This window comes from Chelonoidis abingdonii, unplaced genomic scaffold (assembly GCF_003597395.2).
Source record: "Chelonoidis abingdonii isolate Lonesome George unplaced genomic scaffold, CheloAbing_2.0 scaffold0358, whole genome shotgun sequence".
NCBI classification, from domain to species: domain Eukaryota; kingdom Metazoa; phylum Chordata; order Testudines; family Testudinidae; genus Chelonoidis; species Chelonoidis abingdonii.
Window position 1 is genome coordinate 22,213 of NW_027424619.1, and position 21,563 is coordinate 43,775.

Below are 21,563 nucleotides of genomic sequence, written 5' to 3' on the forward strand. Positions count from 1 at the left end.
ATCACTCTTTGTCGTACCCTGAACCAGATCATATAAGACTATAATAAAGTAATTACCTACTTGGGCCATTTGGCCAGGGTAGGCAGCACATGTGTGTGACGACAACTGAAAAATACTTAAACTAGGATGACGCGGGGGTTAGTCATTCATCAAGTCAACCCATAAATACACACAAATGTTCACCTAAAAAAAACCATACTGCTAGGTAGTAAAATATAAAAAAAATAAATCATTCAACTCCCGTAGTGTTTTTGAATTACTTCACTGCACAGTCAAATCTTTTGTAGAGGGGCACGGAAATAATAGTAACTCTAAAACCATATATCAATGTAAATACTCGCACATATTCGTGCTTAAATACAATGCGTATGGAGGAGGAAAGTGTGTGTGGTTGCCACCTCTAACAACACTTACCCCATGTCTCGCCCATCTGATGACCCTTCAGGAGATCCCCATCATGCACAGCTGGATTGGGAAGTAGAGATGGGTCCTCAGGGAATCTGGTTTCCCACCATCAAGTATAAGGGCAACCCTCCAGGCCGGTTATCCCAGTGGGTGGAACATCCTCTGCCGTCCGAACAGGACAATCCTGCTAAGGCAGGGTCCTTGTTGTGAGCTAGGGAGGAAAAGAAGATTTCTTGTGTGGGGGGTGGGACAACGGAATGTTATAGTTTTCTGAATACGCTTGGTGCCTCATGCCCTAGCGTTAAGTATCAGGTGGGAATAAGGGTGTGATTGCGCAGAGCAAAGGCATGCAAAAATGCCTGACACTGTTCTAGCACTGAGCCTGGGCCCTCTCTGCAAGGGCAACTGAGTGTGGAGACAAAGAGATCCAGGTGAATCCTGCCTGGAAAGGCAACTGAGCAGAGGAAGGGGCTGGAGGGTTCAGTTGGAGCTGTCGGGGAGGAGGAGTGAAGTGCACGGGGGTTGGCTACTGCCCCTAAATGGACCCGGCAAGGGTCTTCGCAGTACTAGCACTCCGTTTAGACGGTTCCTACACAAGAAAAACCTGTTTACTGGATGGTGAGACACGTCGACTGAGAGTGGCAGAGGACTCTGGTCCCCAGGAACCGGCCGGGTGGGCTCCGTGGAAGCGACGAGCACGGAGCGGCAGAGGATGCTGAATGCTCCAAGGAGAGACCCAGGAGGTGAAGACGTGTGAGCTTCTTGCCCAGAAGACAGTCTGCTCTAAGGGAGAGGAGGCTGCTCAAAGTCCTGCCTGGCTTTGTGGGAAGCAGTTCCAGAGCATCGCCCGAGGACTCCATGACAGGGGGGCTCACCTCTGGTGGCTCCCCAAAGTGGCTTTCCTTTGTCTCTCATCCCTGCTGCTGCTGTGGAGCTAGGCTGAGGGGAGTTGTGCAATATGGAGCCAACACTGAGGGTCTGGAGGGAGCTAAGCTGAGGGGGGCTGTGCAGTGGAGGCACCACTGAAGGGCTGGAGCTGGGCTGAGTGGGGCTGTGCATCAAGCCACAGAGAAGTCCAATACCCCCTGTGCGGAGACAAGGGTCAAAGTGATGTGTGCATAATCAGTGGTAATAAATCAATGAGAGAAGAGAACAAGAATATGTAAATAACTTGATGAAATGTTCATGCATGTGCAGTGTATGACCTATATAAGGTACTTCATATTCATATCACTCAAAGGTGATTGGAAAAGAACTAATACATATGCAATTTAGATGTGTATAATATGTCAGACATTGTAAGGGGTAATCAGAGCTTCATAGGAAAAATCCCACATGACCAGCCTATGCCCCGGGAGAAGGGAACTGGCCAGCACTTCTTTCTATATGCGATGGCTCATACCAAATACCCAATGGCTGGTGATGGGGCACTAGACGGGGAGGGCTCTGAGTTAGAGAAAATTCTTTCCCAGGTGTCTTGCTATTAGGTTTGCTGAAATGCTCAACTGACCAACATATTTGGGATAGGGAAGGAATCTTCCACCAAGTCAAATTGCCAGAGACCCTGTTTTTGTTTTGGTTTGGTTTTTGTACAGATCCTATACTAGAATAAATGGTGGAGTCTCTGTAACTTGAAATCTTTAAATCAGTATTTGAGGACTTCAGTAATTCAGCCACAGCAGATGGATCATGAGAGTCTCTTCTGACCTTAAAGTCTGTGAGTCATTTCTTACTTTGTAATTGTAATTGCAAGGCATCTTTTTGGTGCAGACATGGTTTGAATTGATCAACCTGAACGTCCCAGACCAAGTGTCTGGCCTTCTCACCTAATATTGAATAGAACCATCACCTAAGTGTGAACCAATTGACCAGCACCATTCTCTTCCCACAGTCTCACAGGTTCATCCCAAGTTCCATTCCTAGATCCATTTTAGGTACCTTTGCATTTCCTCAGAGTCGCCGATAGCACAATCGTTTTCTGGGAGAAATCGCTGACTTGCTCTTTCAGTTCAGGAGAAATCTCCTCTGGCTGCTGGAACTTCCTCTTCTCACACCTAGAAAGAAACAAGTTCACGTGATTATATTTCATTGGGTGATTCATTAGGAGTTCGGGCTAGTGAGTCCCGGCTCTAATATGCCTGGAGTCAGAATTCCTCGACTTCTCCCAGCCTCAGAGTAGGTGCAACACAGCCCATGGCCGTACAACCTTCCTTTCAAAGGACTCATTAATATTCTTCAGCCCTGGGGACAAAAGGGGAAGTGAGTCTCCATGGCCAATTTACTCCTTGTCCGCCATGTTCTGAGGGACAAGCAATTCCTATGTGAAGTGCTGTAGAAATCTGTCCACTAGGAACTAGACTGAGACGCCAATTCCTCCCTCCCCACCTCATTTCACACAGGTCTCCTAACAACCCTTAGGCTGGAAAAGACTCTTGACCACTGCTGCCTGGGTTGAATAGTGACCAGTGCCCCAGCAGTGACAGGCCCATATTCCATCCCCACAATCCTGAGGCAGCCAGTCCCCCGTGGATGTGACATCTCTTGCAAATACTTTAGGTCAGTCCTTCCCACTGAATGGAGAATTCCAGGGTGAGAATCTCAGGATTAAGTTTATCTGAGAGATTTGTATCCAAAATGTGACCTTCCCCACACATGTTGCTGTGGAGATGCAGTGCTAACATCATCTCCATGCTCTTTCTCAGCATTGCCAAGTATGTGTGGGAGTGAGAGAGAGCCACATACCTGCTTAAGGTGCTTTTGACATCCTAGAGGAGAGAGACAGGAGAGAGATTAAAAAAAATCTCAGTACCACCTGACACACACATGGGATTCAAGGCAAGAGATTTTGCAAATACAGGGAAAATCAGCCTTGCTCTGGCCCCGGGGCTGTGGTTTCACTGAGCTAATGGGGCTTTTCCATCTCTAATATCTTTGTGTATGTGAGTCTGCAAAGAACAATCGTCATTCACATTTCACCAATGCACACATTGAGTTACACTGAGATCTCTGACTGCTGGATCCCTGTGCCCCTAGTTCAGGATTTGTCCTGTCCCCGTGTTGGGAATTGGGATGTTTCTAGCTCAGTCTCACCTGCAGGAATTCACTTGCTGGCTTCTGACACTTCCCCTCCAGATCACTGATCAGCTCACTGAGACAAGAAATCTCCTTGGAGAGTTTGGTGATATTTTCACTTTGTATCTTCACAATCTCCTCATCCAGCTTCTCCAGCTGGGCCAGCAGGAGTCGCTCTTGTCCCTCCAGGAACTGCTGGAGTTTCTGAAATTCAGACACAATCTTTTGCCTCTCAGTTTCTGTCTGTTTCTATAAGAAATAAGGAAAGGGCTGGTCAGGAACATGGACGGAGCCTGATGACCTTTTATACAGTCTTACAAGAGAGAGTTTCTTTACAATCTCTAAAATGTGAGAGACCCAGAATGAGCAGGCCTGGTGGATCAGAGCTGGCAGTTGGAAATGCGGCACTGCGCAAAGTCAGAGCTGGATCAAAGTCGGGACTCAGCGAGGTAGGGTAATCCGATCAAGAGTCATGCAATGGCTGATGAATCAGTGCTGAGGCCAGCCACGGATCGGTCGGAGGTGGAGTCAGCACCACAGAAGGGTATAGTGGAGTCAGATAACAGTACTGCAGCAATAGATCAGGGACAACGCCAGGGCAAGCCAAGAGCAAGAGTCCATCCACAGCACACGGGAGTTATGTCAGTGTCGGACAACTTGATGTGAGCTGCTGGCGAATTCATGCTGAAAGTCCGCTCCATTGGGAGCTTCGTAGGCAGACCTCTGGTGCCAAGTTGCACAGCCTCCAGCTGCTGGCTCTGGAGAGCGGTGGGCGTAATACTCTCTTGAACTGAAGTTCAAAACCACCATCTTCACATCCGAACTTGACTATACACTGTGACACAGGGAATGATTCTAACACTTCCTTTGGCCCCATCCTCGAAAGGTGGTCTCCATGTTACTGATACAGTCATTGCAGTTGGAGAAATGCGTGAAAACCAAAGGGTTAGTAATAGCTCTAATTAAAAGGATGCATCTTTAGAGTCCGCAGAATATCTGTTGTCTCTCTCAGAAGACATTTGGATATGCACACCGTACACAATACACACCACACAGAGTATCCATGATCACAGAGAAACACACACAAGACATAAAGATAATCATAATAAACAATCTCCACCTGTCCCAGCAGGTGAAGAACAATAGGCGCTACCGCTACCAATATCAGGCCTCTTCTTTCAGTCACTTTCAATCCCAGCAAGCTTTTTCTCTCTCTTCCCTCAGAGTCTTCAAATGGGCTTGTATTTTTTCCTGACAAACAGAAATGATTTGGTGGGTTTATTTTGAGGATTGTAGGGGGGAGATGAGGTGTTTTTCCACCCAAAATTCAAGATAATAGTCAGTCTTCCTAGATAGTCTAGGTGGGTAAGGCAATATCTTCTGCTGGCCCAGCTCCTGTTGGTAAGAGAGTTCCACACAACTCAGCTCTGGGGAACATACTTTTCCGTGGGTCTGAAGAAGAGCTCTGTGTATGTTTGAAAGTTTGTCATTCACCCACAGAAGCTGGCCATGAGCAGATATTACAACATCTACCTTGTCTCTCTAATATCCTGGGACCAACACAGTTACAACAACACTGTGTATAGCAGTGGGTCTTTGTAGAGATAGGACATCAGAGACACCAAGGAAATGAAACCTTATTTATGGAAATTGGGCGGGTTTTGTATTCAGATTGATTGAAGTTATTACGCCCACTCTCTCCATTGAATCGAACCAGTGGAAAACTGGTGTCCCATGAGAAGACTTAACGAACACTGATACCAACCCCATAAGCCACCGGGGGCAGCCATATGGGCTGGGATGCTCAAAAGAATCCAGCCCCATTGACTTTCAGCCCTGTACCCCTGGAGATTGGACTGGTTGGAGTAGGGCTAACCCCATTAGATGCCTTGATTTGTGTTAGGAACAGCTAGAGTTTGCCCTAGTGCTGTCCTAGCCCCTTTCCGTGGCAATGGCCTCTGGGTAGTTACCCCAAAATCCCTAGCAAAGACTCTGGAAGCAGTGGATTCTGGGAGATTTCAAAAGGCTGCCTGGTGGGACTAATGTAACCACCTTGGCTGGACCTTGTCCATGAAAACACGAGAACAGGTCAGACTGACACTGGTCCACACTGCCCAAGGCTTAGTTTTGCTGAAGATAATTCGAATCTCAGTGGTACTTGGCATGGACCTGAGCTGTTTGGAGCCCTTGTGGGTGTGGAGGCCGGCAGCATCTGAGTTTAATCCCTTGTGGAGCAGCACAGGAGTTTAGATTCCAAGTGGGAAACCTCATCTCCCTGCTGGGCCTAGGGCCTGTATCAAGGAGTCTTTTCCTCCTAATCTCGGCACTTCATCACTGCTCAGTGCTGCTGAAAGGGGCAGAGTAGGTAGTGGTTAGGGCATTGAACTGGGCCTTGGAAAACCAGGTTTTTATATCCAGCTCTGACATGGATCTGCTGAGTCACCTTGGACAAGTCACTTCCCCTCACTGTGCCTCAGTTTCCCCTCCCACCCGTTGTCTGTCCCGTCCAGTTGGACTGTAAATGGCTCAGGGCAGAGATTGGCCCTCACTGGATTTTGTGCAAGGCGCCCCACAATCGAGGTCAGAGCTCATCTGGGGTCTGTAGGGGATGCAAATATCAATAAACACTGTGATACAACCAGTAATACCAGCCACAGCTTGTAACTCCCCTATCAGCTTTCATGCAATGAAGGCTACCCCACAGCTGAACGAGGCAGTTACACCCTTAACCTGTAATTAACATCCAAAGTTATTACCCATTAGACTGGACAGCAACTTGTACCTTGTACTCCTGGGCAGCCTCCTCTATGGGAACCACCTCGTGTGAGCGCGGTGAGCCGGGATCTGTCGCATACCACACAGATGGGGGTTTGATCCTCTTCACAGAACAGTTTCAGAGCCTCCTTGTGTTCCCTCACACACCTGTCCCCTCCTGCTCCCTTTGCTGCCTGTAAACTCAGCTGTTTTGGCGATTTCTAGGACATTTGCCAGCTGCCTGTTGGCCTGAGGTTTCTCTGTTGCACAGTTTCTCTGCACTGAGGGCAGGAGGCGGCCTGTATCGGATCCCTCCCAGCACTGGCTGATGCAGGCTTCGGCAGAAAATGTTGCCCACACTCCAGAATGACAGGTTCTGTGAAATACTCCAGACAGATGGGACATGTCGCTTCCTCCTGGAGACTTTCCACAGGGTTCTCTGCAGCCATGGCTCCCTCTGGGCAGTGGAACACGGACAGTTTCAATTTCCTGAATTCACACTCTGCCTCGCCTGCAGCAGCAACTGGGTGTGTCTTTTCCTGAAAATGACTCAGGCTGTTTGCTGAGCAGGAAGGACCCAACCAATTTCACCCCTGGAGGCTTTAGTGTAAAAAAGTATCAATAGGACCCCAGTCCTGCAATCAGCCCCTGTGCTGCCGTGGAGGGTCACTGAGGCAGCCCCCTGTGAGGATGAGCCTGCAGGAGCAGGAGCTGGGTGTCTAAGGCGTGATAGTCAGGCTGGGCAGAAGTTTTTTATAATATATAATTTTGACAGATGTTTATTTTAAGCAATTTTTATGTAAGCAGAGTCAGAGGAGCTCTACCTTGACATCTAGTGGTGAGCTGTGGAAAAGGACTTCAGGGGCTGATCTCGTTCGCATGGGCACACCCACCCCACCTAGCATGATGGGACTGCTTGCCCAAAAGGTCACTTTGGCTGCTGTGGGATCCCCAGTCTCTTTGTTATTGGGGCAGGAGTAATAAAAGGTTGTTATCCTGGTTATGTGAATCAAGGCTAGTAGAACGGTACTTGGGATTTTATAATGGAGGCCCCCCTACTAACAACTGAAATCATTGAAGAGCTTAAGTTACTGAGAGCTGTGTTAAGGGGCGAGGGGTTGAAGACAAGTTGGTGAGCAGCTAGCAGGATGGCTAGCGGAGAGGCATGGCTAGGGGAGAGGAGTGGGTGGGTGGTGGAAAGGAGCAGCCCGCAGAATGGCTGGCAGAGAGGCACAGCTGGTGGTGAAGACTGGAGCAGAAGCAGAAGACTTGGAGAGCTGTGGCAACTGGCCATCAACCCAAGGAGCGGAGCATGTAAGATGTCCCCCCATAACTACCCCCACCTCCACCCAGGCTGGGAGGTAAACTCTGCAGAGGAGCCTCTGAACTGTGAAGGCTGCACTGACCAAGGATAGAAACTGTGGGTGGGGTGACTGTTGGTTTGCTGGACTTAAGACCGTGAGGGGAAAAGGACACTGCCAAACTTACTTGGGGGGTGGGTCTTTTGCTCACAGTTTGTGTTATGAAATCTGTTTGTTGTGTTTCCCCAACATAATGCCGCAATGTTTCCTTCCTTTATTGAAAGGTGTTTGCTACACTAAGACTCTGTGTTTGTGAGAGGGGAAGTATTGCCTCTTAGAGGCGCCCATATCACTGGGTGGAGCTCGAGCTGGTTTTGCATTGTGTTGTTGAAATGGAACCCCTAGATACTGAACCCTGCCCTTGTTGCTCTCAACTCTGACAGGCAGAAGGGTTACATTCATATTTACTGATTTAAACTTTCACAGCTCCACACCAATCTGGGATTTAAGCATTTCATTCCAATTAAAATTTTTACAGTTGTGGGAAATTATAGGGGGGATCAGACAATATTTTGGTAAGATCAGAACTATTTAATGACACTAGACACGGAGATTCAAAAAGTTGAAGCTTTTTAAATGTTAAAATAGTCTGTGAGCAGGCAAATCTCCCTCCTCCCCCAGCAGCACCCCCAGGGCAATGACTCAGTGCCACCACCTGCCTCCCACCACATGGACTGAGGCTGAAAGTCCACCTGATGGCGGCTCAGGGGCCTGTGGAATGTGCTGGGATCTCAGCCTATACCCTGGGGGGGCAGGTGACCCTGTAACACAACCACACCCAGCAAGGCTTGTACTGATTTTCTCCATGTTTGTCAGTCCCAGCAAAGAGAGCAGGGACTGCAGGGAGACCAAGCTTCTGTCCCCCAGGTGAGGACTGGGGCTCAATGGCCGAGGGCAGTGAGTGTGCGGGGAGTTCAGACTAGGGTCCTGCAGGGTACATGGTGTGGGATAAACAGAGAGAGTGTCATTGTCAATCCCTGTTTGTACTTGGTCACTGCTCAATCCTGTGATTCTAAGCAGCAGAGGAGCCAACTCCAGGGGTGCTCCGGAGCTCAAACCCCCACAGAAAAAAATAGCAGGGGCTCAGAACCCAACATCCACAGCTGTTCGGCGGGGCCATTGATCAGCTGTTGGGCAGCTGGGGAAAGTGCTTGGGTGAGGGCAGAGAGCAGCAAGCTGCAGGTGGGAGGGGGCTTCTGGAGAAGGGTTGGATCAGGGGTGGGTTGGAATCAGGGTAGGCAGTGATGGTAGAGAGGGTCGGGGCTTGGGGCAGAGCAGGAGTGGAGCACGGGCTGGAGGGAAGAAAGTTCAAGAGTCAGCGGACCTATGGTACGCGAGAGAGCGCTCGAGCATCGACCCCATATTTCCTATCCCCAGTGTCTACAGCAGCCAGTCCCCCACAGGATGTAATAAGTTCATAATTGATGATGAACTTGTTCTGTTCAGTTGATCGTTGCCTGCTGGTCTGTTCAGTTGCCTCGATGGGGCCCCTGGCACTGGCACCGTCAGAAAGACAGGACACTGGGCCTCATCCCGGACCTTCTTTGTCTGGACCCAGTGTGGCTTGTTTCTTATGTTCTTTAATCTTTTCCCACGGGAATGGATAATCCACTGTTTTGTTCAGGGGCTGAGGAACCTCAAGGTTAATTGAACCAAGTGAAAAGTAGTGGAAATGGCGACGTCTGTTTGCCGGCACACTGTGCTGAGGTGCCCTGGGGCGATCGTGGCTTTCACCTGGTGTCCAAGCCCCTGCCCAGGCGCAAAAAAGTGTGAGGGGGGGTGAGAAGGAGCCAGGTGCTGCTGTGTGGCCTGACTGCTCCTAGAGGGGAAAAGTGAGAGAAAAGAGCGCTCAGTCTAATACCCTCACGCAGGGGAGCCTTCCATATATGCAGAGAGAGGGGCTCGCTCGACTCCCATCTCTCTGCCCCGCTCAACCGCCAGCTCTGCACGCCTTCCATCAGGGCCTTACAATCCTGCCGCACCTTCTGCCCCCTTCCCTGAGTCTGTGCCATGTCCTCGCTCTTCCGCTCCACCCTCAGCCTCCTTCCTGCATGCCACAAAACAGCTGGTTGCGGGCAGGTGAAGAGGCACAAGAAGGGAGAGGGGAAACTTCTAATCGGCAGCCCATCTGTGGTTAGGAGCATTAGGGAGGATGGAGGTTGCTGATAGGGGGCTGCGGTGGGTGCTTCAGCATCCACTTAGTTTTTCGCCTTGGGGCTCCAGCCCCGTAGCACCAGCGACTCACTGCTGATAGGGTGCGGCTCTGTCACACTCTGGGATCCTGGGTGATTGCCCTGTGCATGGTAAGTTTAGACCCTCTTTACAGAATGAGGGAAGGGATCAGAGTTTGCAGCAGCACCAGGGGATGAGATTTCAGCAAACCACGTGCTGGCAGCCATGGAATCCAACCTGTGAAAGGCCGCAGCACAGCAGAGCACCTGGATACAGGTGTTATCAATGCAGCTCTTAGCACACTGGGGAGTTCTGCCTAAAAATGGCTGGCTGGGTCCAGCCCACTGAGCTCAAGGCCAGCACCAGCCTGTGACTGCCCTGACAATGCTGAGCTGAGAGCAGGACTCAGAATCAGGCAGGGGATCCCTAGGGGGCTGCCCTGAGGTCTGAGGAGAAACCAACCTGTCCTGGGAATGGAAAGGGGGAGGTAGCCTAAGAAACAAGACTATTCAGGGACAGTAAAGGCTGCAGGGAAAGAATTAGGGAAAACAAGCAAAGCAGTGAAACGGGAACCGCCAGGCGTCAATGCGGATCAGAAGGGATTTTACAAACACTGGAAATGGAGACCCTGCCCTGGCCCCAAAGCCATGGATTCTCTGAGCCAATGGGGCTTTTCATCTCTATCATCTGCACGTCTGTAACTCCACAAAGAACAGTTATAATTCCCATCTCTGCCATGCACTAGCTGAGTTACGCTGTGCTCTCTAAGTGCTGGACGCCAGTGCCCAGAATTCAGGAACTGTCCGGTCTCTGTGCAGGGGTCTGGGTGGCTGGAACAGTCTCACCTGCAGAAATTCACTCGCTGGCTGCTGGCCCTGCCCCTCTAGCTCACTGATCAGCTTGTTGAGATGAGCTATTGGCTTGGAAAAGTTGATGGCATTTTCACCTAGTTTCTTCCCAATCTCCCTGTCTAGCTCCCCAGCTGAGCCAGCAGGAATTGCTCTTGGTCCTGGATACACCAGCCCAGAGAGTCAAAATGAGAAACAATTTCCTGCCCATAAGTTTCTCTTTCCCTGTGATGGCAGGTTACGGACATAAGGAGACTCATGGGTCATTTCATCATCAGCATTGTCCCCTAGCGCTTACATAGCACTTGTCATCTGTAGCGCTCAAGCATTTTACAGTGAAGGTAAGTGACGTTATCCCCATTTCACAGATGGGAAACTGAGGCATGGAGCGGTGAAAACCCAAATCTGCAATTGGACTTAGGTGCCTAAAGGCCAGGTTTAGACCCCTGACTCCCAGAATTAGGTGCCAGTGAAATCCAGAAAACTTCTGCCCGGCTGCTCACTGAGCACCACATTTCTATGGTAAAATTACCCCAGGTTCCTAAATTTCTGCAAATCACCTGTGAATGGTAGTAAATGGGCAGTTGCCTTATGTTAGTCTGTGTAGCTACTTACCGATGATGCTTAGGAAATAAGTTTGCCTAAAGACTGAACTGTAAAGAGAAGCCTGGGATTATAGAGAGACCCTTGGGACCTGATACTTTTAATCTCAGATCTGCTTGGTGCTTTATCAGGGAAAGCTTTAAATCATAAGACTGAGATCTCCAATCTCACCTGGATCACCGTGAATATGGACATTGGACTGTAACCTATGGACTAAGGGTTTGTCTATATTACCAAGTTGTTGACAAAACTTTTGTCTTTCACAGGTGCTTCAAAAAGCCCCCCATCCCCATCCCCCGAAAGACAAAAGTTTTACCGCGGCAAGTGGCAGTGTGAATGCCACTCCTGCTGAAAAGCGAAAACTGCTCACAAGTGTGGAAGCATTTTTTCAGCAAAAGTGCCCACAAAATACTGAAAAAAAACATTTACGCACACTGAGTTTTAGCAACAAGAGTGTGTTGACAGAGCCCTGTCACTAGAAGCTGCGTGGTGCAGACAAGCCCTAATTCTGTAAGACTCTTTCCAACTGCAAAGTTCAACATCTCTACTATGAATCCGATCTCAGAACTAGATTGTATGAGTGCTGATCTCTCTTTTAACCTATTTTCTTCTTTAATAAACATTAGTTTAGTTAATAAGAATTGGCTGTAAGCATGAACGTGGATAAGATCTGAAATATTCATTAACTTGGGAGGTAAAGTGTCCGATCTTTTGGGATTGGTAGAACTTTCTTATATGATGAATAAGATTTTCAATGATCCTCATCATATTTGCCTTGGGTGTCTGGGTGGAGGCCTAAGGCTGGGTTTCTTTAACTTTGTTGTTGGCTTCTGGGTAACCAGTGAGGTATCATAGAGGCGGTTTCATGCTGGCTTGGTAAACCTAAATATTGGAATAGCCACCAGCTTTGGGGAGTGGATCCCCCATTTTTACAGCTTGGCCCTAATTGAGTAACCTCAGCTGGCTCCACAGGGACCCTGGTCACATCAGGTTTTTAAGAAAATGATTTGCATTGTTCAGGAAGTAAATATAATGTCCTCCATTCTCCTTCCTCCTTTTCAGTTTCCATTAAACCAGAACAGAAATTGCTTTGCACAGAGGAAACAATAAATAGCCTCTCAAAGGGGGAAGCATGTTACTCGCTGTTACTCTCCTGTTACTCACAAAGATCTGAGCATTGATAACCTGCCTGTGCAGATTTATTAGTGGGTAACAATGGCACCAACCAGCAGTTCTTGGATTGTCTTTTGCCCCACTCTAGTTAAACAACATATTCTTATCTCCCTCTTTCTTCAAACTCCCCAAACAGCTCCACATTTGATCCTAAGAAAAGTTGCTTCTGTTTTTTTCTGTATTATGGGGAATTTACCTCAGCAACAAAATTTATCAAAGGACATTGGGCACTAGCCAGTCACAGGAAGAGCCCTGCAGTCCACAAAGCTGAGTGAAGGGCCTGGACTCCCTATACAACATCCCTCTTGTCGGCATCTCCCATTGGCTGGCTTAGGCAGCTCCCTGCCTAGCACACTGGCTTCTGTGTCACCCATTAGGCACTTACATCTCCCCATAGCTCAGGTTTTGTGGCTCACAGTGTCATTCCAGAGATTTTCTAGGCAGCTGCAGTTTAGACACGGTGACATTCAGCTTTGTAATACCTGAGCCCCTTCATGGATCCCGCTCTTTGGGTATGGCTACACTCAAAACTTCAAAGCACTGCACGTACTCCACCTCCTCATGGGGATTAGCTTGCAACACTGGGAGCTGCACTCCCAGCGCTGCGGCACTGTTTACACTGGCACTTTACAGCGCTGTATCTTGCAGCGCTCAGGGGGGTGTTTTTTTCACACCCCTGAGCAAGAAAGTTGCAGCGCTGTAAAGTGCCAGTGTAGCCAAGGCTTTTGTCTCCAGCTCAGGAGAGAGCAAAATCTCCCAGCATTCAGCAGGTTCCTGAGGCCGGGGGCTCTACCTGTTTTCCTCGGCCCAGAAGGCCCCCAGGACTCCCAAGGGAGGGGGGAGCTAGTGAGGGGCACTGTAGTTAGGTTGGTCATTTTGTGCTACGTGATCTGAACTCTCTTCTGCTTTAGCTGGGTAAGAGGTTAAGTGAAAGAGCAATAATGTTGGATGTGTGCAAAGAGTCTCTCCGGCCAGGTCTACACGACGCGTGAAAATCGATTTTAGATACGCAATTTCAGCTACGAGAATGGCGTAGCTGAAATCGATTATCTAAAATCGATCTACTCACCCGTCTTCACCGCGCGGGATCGATGTGCGCGGCTCGCCATGTCGATTCCGGAACTCCGTTGGTTTTGGTGGAGTTCCGGAATCGATGTAAGCGCGGTCAGGGATCGATATATCGCGTCTAGATGAGACGCGATATATCGATCCCCGAGCAATCGATTGTAACGCGCCGATATGGCGCGTCGTATACACGTGGCCTCCATGTGTTAAATGGTCACAATGTGCCCCTGGAGAGAATTCAGCTGAAACCAGCAGGCTCTCACCTTGGCGTGGAGTTCTGGGAGATGATGCATTCAGGCATGCGGGAGTCTGAAGGGTCAGCACTGGGGGTCAGGCAGTGGGTTTCACGCCTCAGGTAGGAGGCTAGAGAGCCCCCCAAGAATGTGTCCAGGGACCCCAAGATTGGAGCAGTGGATGGGCTCTGTTCCAGTCCCAGAGGCTTGAATTATCAGGGGATCGTGGGGTCCAGTTGCTTGGGTTCCCCTTACTGCAGTCCTTTGGCACCTAACCGGGTCTGGGATACACACACACACACACACCCCCCTATAAACAGAAACTTTCTCACTACCCAGCATTCAAACACCCTTAACTCTGACCAGCTGATTTCTGGTGACTATTTCTACATGTCTGAAATACTAAATTCAGAGACATGAATGGAGAGGTCTCCCCCTCATGGATGCCACATCCCTTTGCCTTGGGCTGAGGGGAGCTCTTTCCTGTTTCTGGATTAGGAAAAGTCTCTCCCTCCAGTGCTGCAACCTCCTGCTCCCTTTGGCTTTGGGTACAATGGGTTCTATTAATGGCTCTTCCTGGGCTGGGCAGACACTATCTCCTGCTCCAGGTCTCTAGGCAGGGCCCAATTACCTGTTAGGCTAATGTGGCTTTAGCCTTGGGCCCTCCTATTTTTTAGGCCCTACTGGTCAGGCAGTGGCGGGGCTGAGTGGGATGGGGAGCGACCTTGCTCAGGGAGCCCTGCAGGAGCGCTCCTGCCAGCAGGAAAGGCAAAGCAGCCCCCTGTGGCTTGGAAGCTGCTCAGCCAGCAGCCTGCTGCTTCCCTTCCCTCCTGTCTCTGTCTCCCTGCACTGAAGGATCTCACTCATAGGCGTGCACAGCACATTTCATTAGGGTGTGCACCAGGGCATTTTATTAATTTTTTTAAAGGCAAACATCATAAAGGTTGGTGTGTGCGAGGGGGTGCGGTGTGCAGGAAGGGGCTCAGGACAGGGAGTTGGGATGCAGGAGGGGTGCGAGGTGCAGACAGGGGGCTCAGGACAGGGAGTTGGGGTGCAAGGTGCAGGCAGAGGGCTCAGAGAGGGGGGCTCAGGACAGGGAGTTGGGGTGCAGGATAGGTACGGGGTGAAGGCAGGTGGCTCAGGGCAGGGGACTGGGGTGCAGGAGGGGTGTGAGGTCCAGGCAGGGGGCTCAGGACAGGGGGTTGGTGGGCATGGTGCAGGAAGTGTTTGGGCTCTGGCCTGGTGCCGCTTACCTGCAGCGGCGCGCTCCCTGGGTGTCTGCCCTGGCCCCACGCCTCGCCACTCACCACATCCCTGTGTGACACCTGGAGGGGGGGCGGGGCACAGGACTCTGCGTGCTGCCCTTGTCATGCCTCCAGGTACCTCCCTCGAAGCTCCCATTGGCCACGGTTCCTGTTCCCAGCCTATGGGAGCTGCTGGGGGTGGTGCCTGGAACAACACATGGAGCCCTTCCCCCCACCCCACAGGGCCCCAGGGACGTGGTGCTGTGCCAGTCGCTTCTGAGAGCGGCGCGGGGCCTGCGGCACCACAGGGGGCCGCCCAGGCAGGGGGAGCAGGGAGATGAAGCAGGAGAAGAGGCAGAAAAGAGCGAGATAGACGGGAGAACCCAAGGGGACTGTCTGTGACTCCATGGTCAGGCTGTTCTAGTGCTTGAGTGTTCTCACTTGATACCTGGGAGGTGAAGTCTAAATACAGGACACACGACCAGTGGGAGGTCTGTGCCCTGGTTTATAACTGTTTGCCCTGAGGTTGGTACTCACGTTCCTGAGCTGCTGCACACAGCTTGAAGGGAGAACTGAACATGGATCTCCCAGGTGCCAGCTGAGTGCTCTCACCATGGGGCTGTTATAAGGCAGGTGATAGCACCAAAACCACCTCCTGCTTCTCTCCCCTCACCCTTTCCTGTGGAGCGACGCAGTTGCCGACCTCATTCCAGCAAGAAACGCCTTAGGCACCTGAGCTGCTGGGTTCCCGTCTGTGGGTTGCTAAGCAGAGATAGATGTCCCTCTGCAGCCCCGATTTAGGCACCTGTGAGACGGGGCAGGGCTTAGGACACCCCTCCCCCCTTGTCATCTCTCCCATTGCCTAGCTGAGATGGCTCCCCACCTAGTGAGCTGGCTTTTGTGACTCGCACTGTAAGGTCCCTGTGATGCCCATCCATTGTCTAGGGAGTTTAGGTCCCTAACAGCTTTGCAGACTATGATTTTCTAGTTGCCTACAAATTAAGGACAGAGACAGAGCACTGGCTGAGCATGACACATCCCAGTAAAACCCAAACTCATTCTAGGGGCACAATATTCCCTTTCGGGGTTGCGGGGGCACAACCAAGTAAGGAAGCAAATCCCAGGGCTCTGCCACCAGCACCTGCAGCTGAGACAATAAAGTGGAACAAACACAAAGAATTGTATGTAATGTTTTATTTACAGTAAGTAACTTAAGGTGGTAAGTAAATGGAGCCGAGAAGGAGCCTTAATAACCACAGCATGGAAAGGAGATTCCCCAGCCACTGAGAACAGTTTTCTTAATGGCACAACAACAGGACAATCGTCCAGGAATTAATATAGGGAATGAATGAGTTACAGTGTCGCTTTCAATAACGTGTAATAAATCTCCCCGTCCCGCTCACGTTGCCTTTCCTTTCATACTGTCCTTTTCTATTTATTATTGTTTAAGCCTTCACTTTCCATCCCTGTTTATTTCCTTGTGTCTCTCCTCCCTGTCACAGATCATCCCCCTCGGCTGCTCTCTTCTTTCCCTGATTTTATCCCTTCCTCTCTTGCTGCCCGTGGCTGGTTCCCCTGGCAGGGATATTTTCCTGTCCCTTTTCTCATTTCTGTTTTCCACCATTTCTCATAGACTCTCCCTTTATTCTTGTTTTATTTTCATTCATATTTTTCTTGTGTCTCCTAATTCCCTCTGGTTAAACCCGCCCTGTCCCTGCCTCCCCCAGTGCTGCAACCTCAGGAGTTTAAAAAGTATCATGCGACTGACCCAATGATGATTTTTTTAAGGTTACATAATGTGTTTTCATCAATCTGCACCCATCTCCCCCTCCCCCCATGGGTGTGTGTGACCATTAGAATGTTACCAGTTGCCCTGTAGTGACCGGGTCCCTGTGGAAGGGGAGGAGCTTCCAGCAGCCATAGAGATAAGGAGCCAGGGGCTGGGTAGATGGGAGTCCTCCATGATCATAGAGACTGGGGTCCATGAGGATAGAGAGGCTGATTTCCGGTCCCCACCTCTGCTGTGTGTCTCAGGGACACAGGCTGAGCCGGGATCCCCACCTCACCCAGAACCAGGGTCGGATTCTCCCCCCAGGGACGGAGCCCGGCGGGAAAGTGAAGATCGGGGCCTCGTCACCAGCATCGATAAATGTCACCTGCCCCCGGTCACAGTCCAGACAAACCCGGATCCTGCTGGGGACCCGGCTCAGGGGCAGGGGGGTCACAGGGGAGGTGAGAGCCTGGAACTGATCCAGCCGCTCCACAGCCCAGATCCCCCCCTCAGGGCTACGGCTGATCCCTCCCTTCCTCCTCACAGACTCTCTGGCCACCCCCACAGCCCAGCCTCCCGCATCCCCCACCTCCACCTCCCAGCAATGTCTCCCCGAGGTGAATCCCTCACAGCCCAGCACACAGGCCCATGAGTCAAATCTCTCAGGATTGTTGGGCAGTCGCTGCCGTGTGTCTCCCCGTCTCACACGTTTCCGGTCCTCAGACAGGATGAGTTCGGGATGAGCCGTGTCTGGATCCAGAGTCACATTCGCTGGGGAGAGAGAATCAGAGCGTTAGGGGCAGAGCTTGGTCCTGGGTGAAGCTGGGACCATTTCTCACACTCCCCAGCAGCCCTGTCCTGGCTGGGACAGGCCTGGATCCCAGGTCGCTGCCTCTGTCCTGGGCACCTGAGACTGAGCAGGGACGTCACTGCAGTTCCTCAGTCTCTGTAAGGACATCCACTTCATTAATTTCCCATTTGCTTGCATAAGCTTCAGCTCCCAGCTACCCCTGTTGGCTCAGCTCCATTCCCAGCAGGAGAGACACAGCCAGGAAGGTTTTAGTGAGGAGGGAGAAGAGGAAGCAGCTACAGTTTTGAACCCCAGAGGGAATCTCCCTCCTCTAATGCAGCCTCCACTCCCAGGCCAGGGAACAGAGAGGATTATGAAGCATTGGGGAAGAGCTGCTTAACACCAAAAAGTAGGAGGTAGCATTGAGTGAAGTAGCCCCATCCCCAGCCCAGAGAGAAGGGAGGAGCTGCCAGCATTAGAAGGAGAGGATCTCCCCAATCCAGGAAGCAGTGAGCAGCTCCAATGGGAGAGCCCAGCTCTGCCCAGAAGAAAAGCAGGACGTTGGAGAAGAGCGATGGGGAGAACCCCTGCACCCGGGTAAAGCAGAGGGATGTGTCAGCCCTCGGAGCAGAGAGCTCTGTTCAGGTGCTTCTCAGGGAGAGTGTTTGTTCACTAGCATGGGCATGAACTCAGCACTAAGGTCGGTGTCAGGATTATTTGTGTGATGTCAGCTTGGGATCTCCGCAGGTGTTCCGGCACCTTAGTAGAAGTTGGGGAGGGGGGTATTAGGTCGCACCACCTGTGGACCTGCCCTCTCCCTTCCCTGCCCCATTCTTCATCTTCTCGCCGAGGCCCTGCCCCTGGCCAGACTGGGAGCCTTGCCCACTCTGGAGAGCCCCTGAGCCTCCACCTTCCCATGTCCCCACTCTCCGGCGTGCACCATCCGGGCAAGTGGAGGGTCCAGGAGGAAGAGAAGTAGAGGTGGGGCCACTGAGAGGGGCCAGCTCCGGGAAGATGCTGTGCTACACAGGGGGAGCTGATCAGCTGCCTCACCACAAAGCACAGCCACTGCCTGTGATGCTCCACGCCTGCCCAAGGCTTGCAGTTTGAGGGAGCAACATGTTCCCATGCCCCCAAACTATGCCCATGTTAAAAAGTGAGTGGGCTTGGCCTTCTGGCCTCCCATGTTCCTGTGCCCCTGGATCTCCTCTCTGTTTAATGGGTTATTTGTAGGGCTGTGTGTGTGTCATGGCCACTGTTGATTTGGTTGGTCACTTTCATTACAATCTCATGAAGATGATTTCACAGGAATTTTCTCATAATTTAAAGACAATCTCCAGCTGCAAAAAGACAGTTACCTTTTCCGTAACTGGTGTTCTTCGAGATGTGTTGCTCATGTGTATTCCACAGTGCTCGCCATGTGCACCAGTGCCGGAAGTTTTCCCCCTAGCAGTACCCATGGGGAGGAGCGCCCCCCATAACCCCTGGAGTGGTGCCTGCCTGGCGCGGTATAAGGGGAACTGCGCCTTCCCCCCACCCTCAGTTCCTTCTTCCAATCAACTGCAGCAAAGAGGAAGGAGGGCAGGATGTGGAATAGACATGAGCAACACATCTCGAAAAACGGAAAAAGTAACTGTCTTTTCTTCTTCAAGTGATTGACCATGTATATTCCAAGTTATATATGTGTATTCCAATAGGTGATTCCGAGTTATATGTGCTGGAGGTGGTTAGGAGTTCACAAGTTTTCGAGACGGAGTAGCGCCCTGCCAAAGCTGGCATCATCCCTGGTTTGGGAAACTATTGCATAGTGCGAGGTGAACGTGTGAACTGAAGACCAGGTGGCGGCTCTACAAATGTCCTGCACAGGGCCATGGGCCATGAAGGGAGCTGATGAGGCCTGTGCCCGAGTCGAGTGTTCCCTCACAGTGGGCAATGGGGGCGGACATCCGCCAGCTCATAACAGGAGCGGATGCATGAAATGATCCAATTAGAAAGCTGCTGAGTGGAATCAGCTGGCCCCTCGCACGCTCAGCCAATGCAATGAACAGTTGCAAGGACTTTGTGAATGTCTTGGTCCAGTCAAGGTAGAAAGCCAGAGCTCGTCTCACATCGAGCATGTGGAGATGGCGCTCCTCACTAGTCACGTGAGGTTTGGGGCAGAGAACTGGTAGAAAAATGTCCTGACCCATGTCGTAGGCAGAGACCACCTTCGGGAGGAACGTGGGGTGTGAGCGGAGCTGGACCTTGTCCTTATCAAAGACCGTATATGGCTGCTCGGAGGTCAGGGCCCTGAGCTCAGAGACCTGCCTGGCCGACGTGATAGCAACCAGGAAGGCCACCTTCTATGAGAGGTGAGATCAGGAACACGTAGTTATGGTTCAAAAGGGGGCCCCATAAGATGAACCAGCAGCAGGTTCAGGTCCCACGGTGGAACCAGGGGTTTAGAATATGGGTAAAGATGGTTCAAACCCTTAAAGAACCGACCAGTCAAAGCATGGAAAAATACTGTGTGTCCATGCACCGGGGGATGGAAGGCCAATATGGCCACCAGGTGCGCCCTGATTGACGAGGGTGCCAGGCCAGGTGGAGGAGGTAATCAAGGATAAGCTGGATCAGGGCAGCCATTGGGAGCACACCCTGGTCTGCCGCCCACCTGGAAAACCAAGACCATTTTGCCAAGAAAGAGAGGCAAGTGGAGGGCCATCTCCTTTCGAGGAGGACACGGTGGACCTGTTCCGAGCACGTACTTTCCTTGCCACCTAGCAACTGAGCAGCCACACCGTGAGGTGAAGAGCTGCTAGGTTGAGGTGGAGGAGGCAGCCGTGGTCCTGGGAGAGCAGATCTGAGTGAAGCAGCAACGGCCATGGTGGAGCCTCCACCAGACCCAAGAGGGTCCAGTACCAGTGCTGTCTGGGCCATGCCGGGGCAATGAGGAGGACCCTGACTTAGTCCATTTTTATTTTCTCCATGACCCTGCTGATCAGCAGGAATGGGGGAAAGGCATAGGGAAGCCGGCCTGACCAGGACAGGATAAAGGCATCGGAGAAAGCTCCACTCCCTAGGCCCCCCCGGAGCAGAACCAGGGGCATTGTCAGTCCTGCTGGGTTGTGAACAGGTCTACCTGGGGAGTTCCCCACCTTCAGAAGAGCTGGTGGGCCACCTCTGAGTGTAGAGACCACTCGTGCTGAGAGGAAAATTTTCTGCTCAAGCGATCCACACTCACATTCTGGCCGCCCGGCACGTGAAAGGCTTTTAGGTGGATGTTGTGGGCTATACAGAAGTCCCACAGACTGAGTGCTTCGTGGCAGAGAGCAGAGGATCGAGCCCCACCTTGCCTGTTGATATAGAACATCAAGACCATGTTGTCTGGGACAACCCTGACTACCTTGCCGTTCAGGTGAGAGTGGAAGGCCATATGCACAGTCCCACCGCCCTGAGTTCCTTGACGTTTATGTGAAGGGTCAGGTCCTGCAGAGGCCACAGCCCTGGGGTCTGAAAATTCCCCACATGGGCCCCCCAGCCCAGGTCTGATGCATCGGACACCAGCTCCAACGACGGGGCCCTGTCCCTGAACAGGACCCCTTGGAGCATGTTGCTTGGGGCGTACCACCACCGCAGGGTGGTAAGCACTGAATTTGGCACAGTGAGGACCTAGTCCTCCTGCGGGATGGTGGGGGTGTGGTCACAATCAGGTCCCCCGGACAGGGTGAGGAGGCTGGTGCAGTGCTTTGGGTGTTGGCCAGCACCAGTGGATCCACCACCTGGTCGGACTCCAGGCACGGTACTGAGGACACGGGTCCCACCGATTCCTTTCCCGGCGGTGTAGTGGAGACCGACGGTGCTTCCGATGACCCGGTCACCAAGCAAGCCCACACCGGGGGCTGCGCCGGAGGCCACGGTGACCATTGGTACCACTGGGATGGCCATGATGCTCAGTGCCATCGCACTTGCTGCAGCACCGGCAGATCTGGCTGTTCAAGTTGGCTAGCCTGGCCTGTGGATGAACGGCCATGAGTAGAGGCCGGGCTCGCATATGACTCGCTGCTGTTTCTGGACTGGGAGTAGAGATGGT

At 51.5% G+C, this 21,563-nt stretch overlaps 1 pseudogene; it reads right to left on the minus strand.

The window, feature by feature from the left end:
• The window catches only part of LOC116821279 (uncharacterized), a 65,373-nt pseudogene that overhangs the window by 11,563 nt on the left and 32,247 nt on the right, over window positions 1–21,563 (minus strand).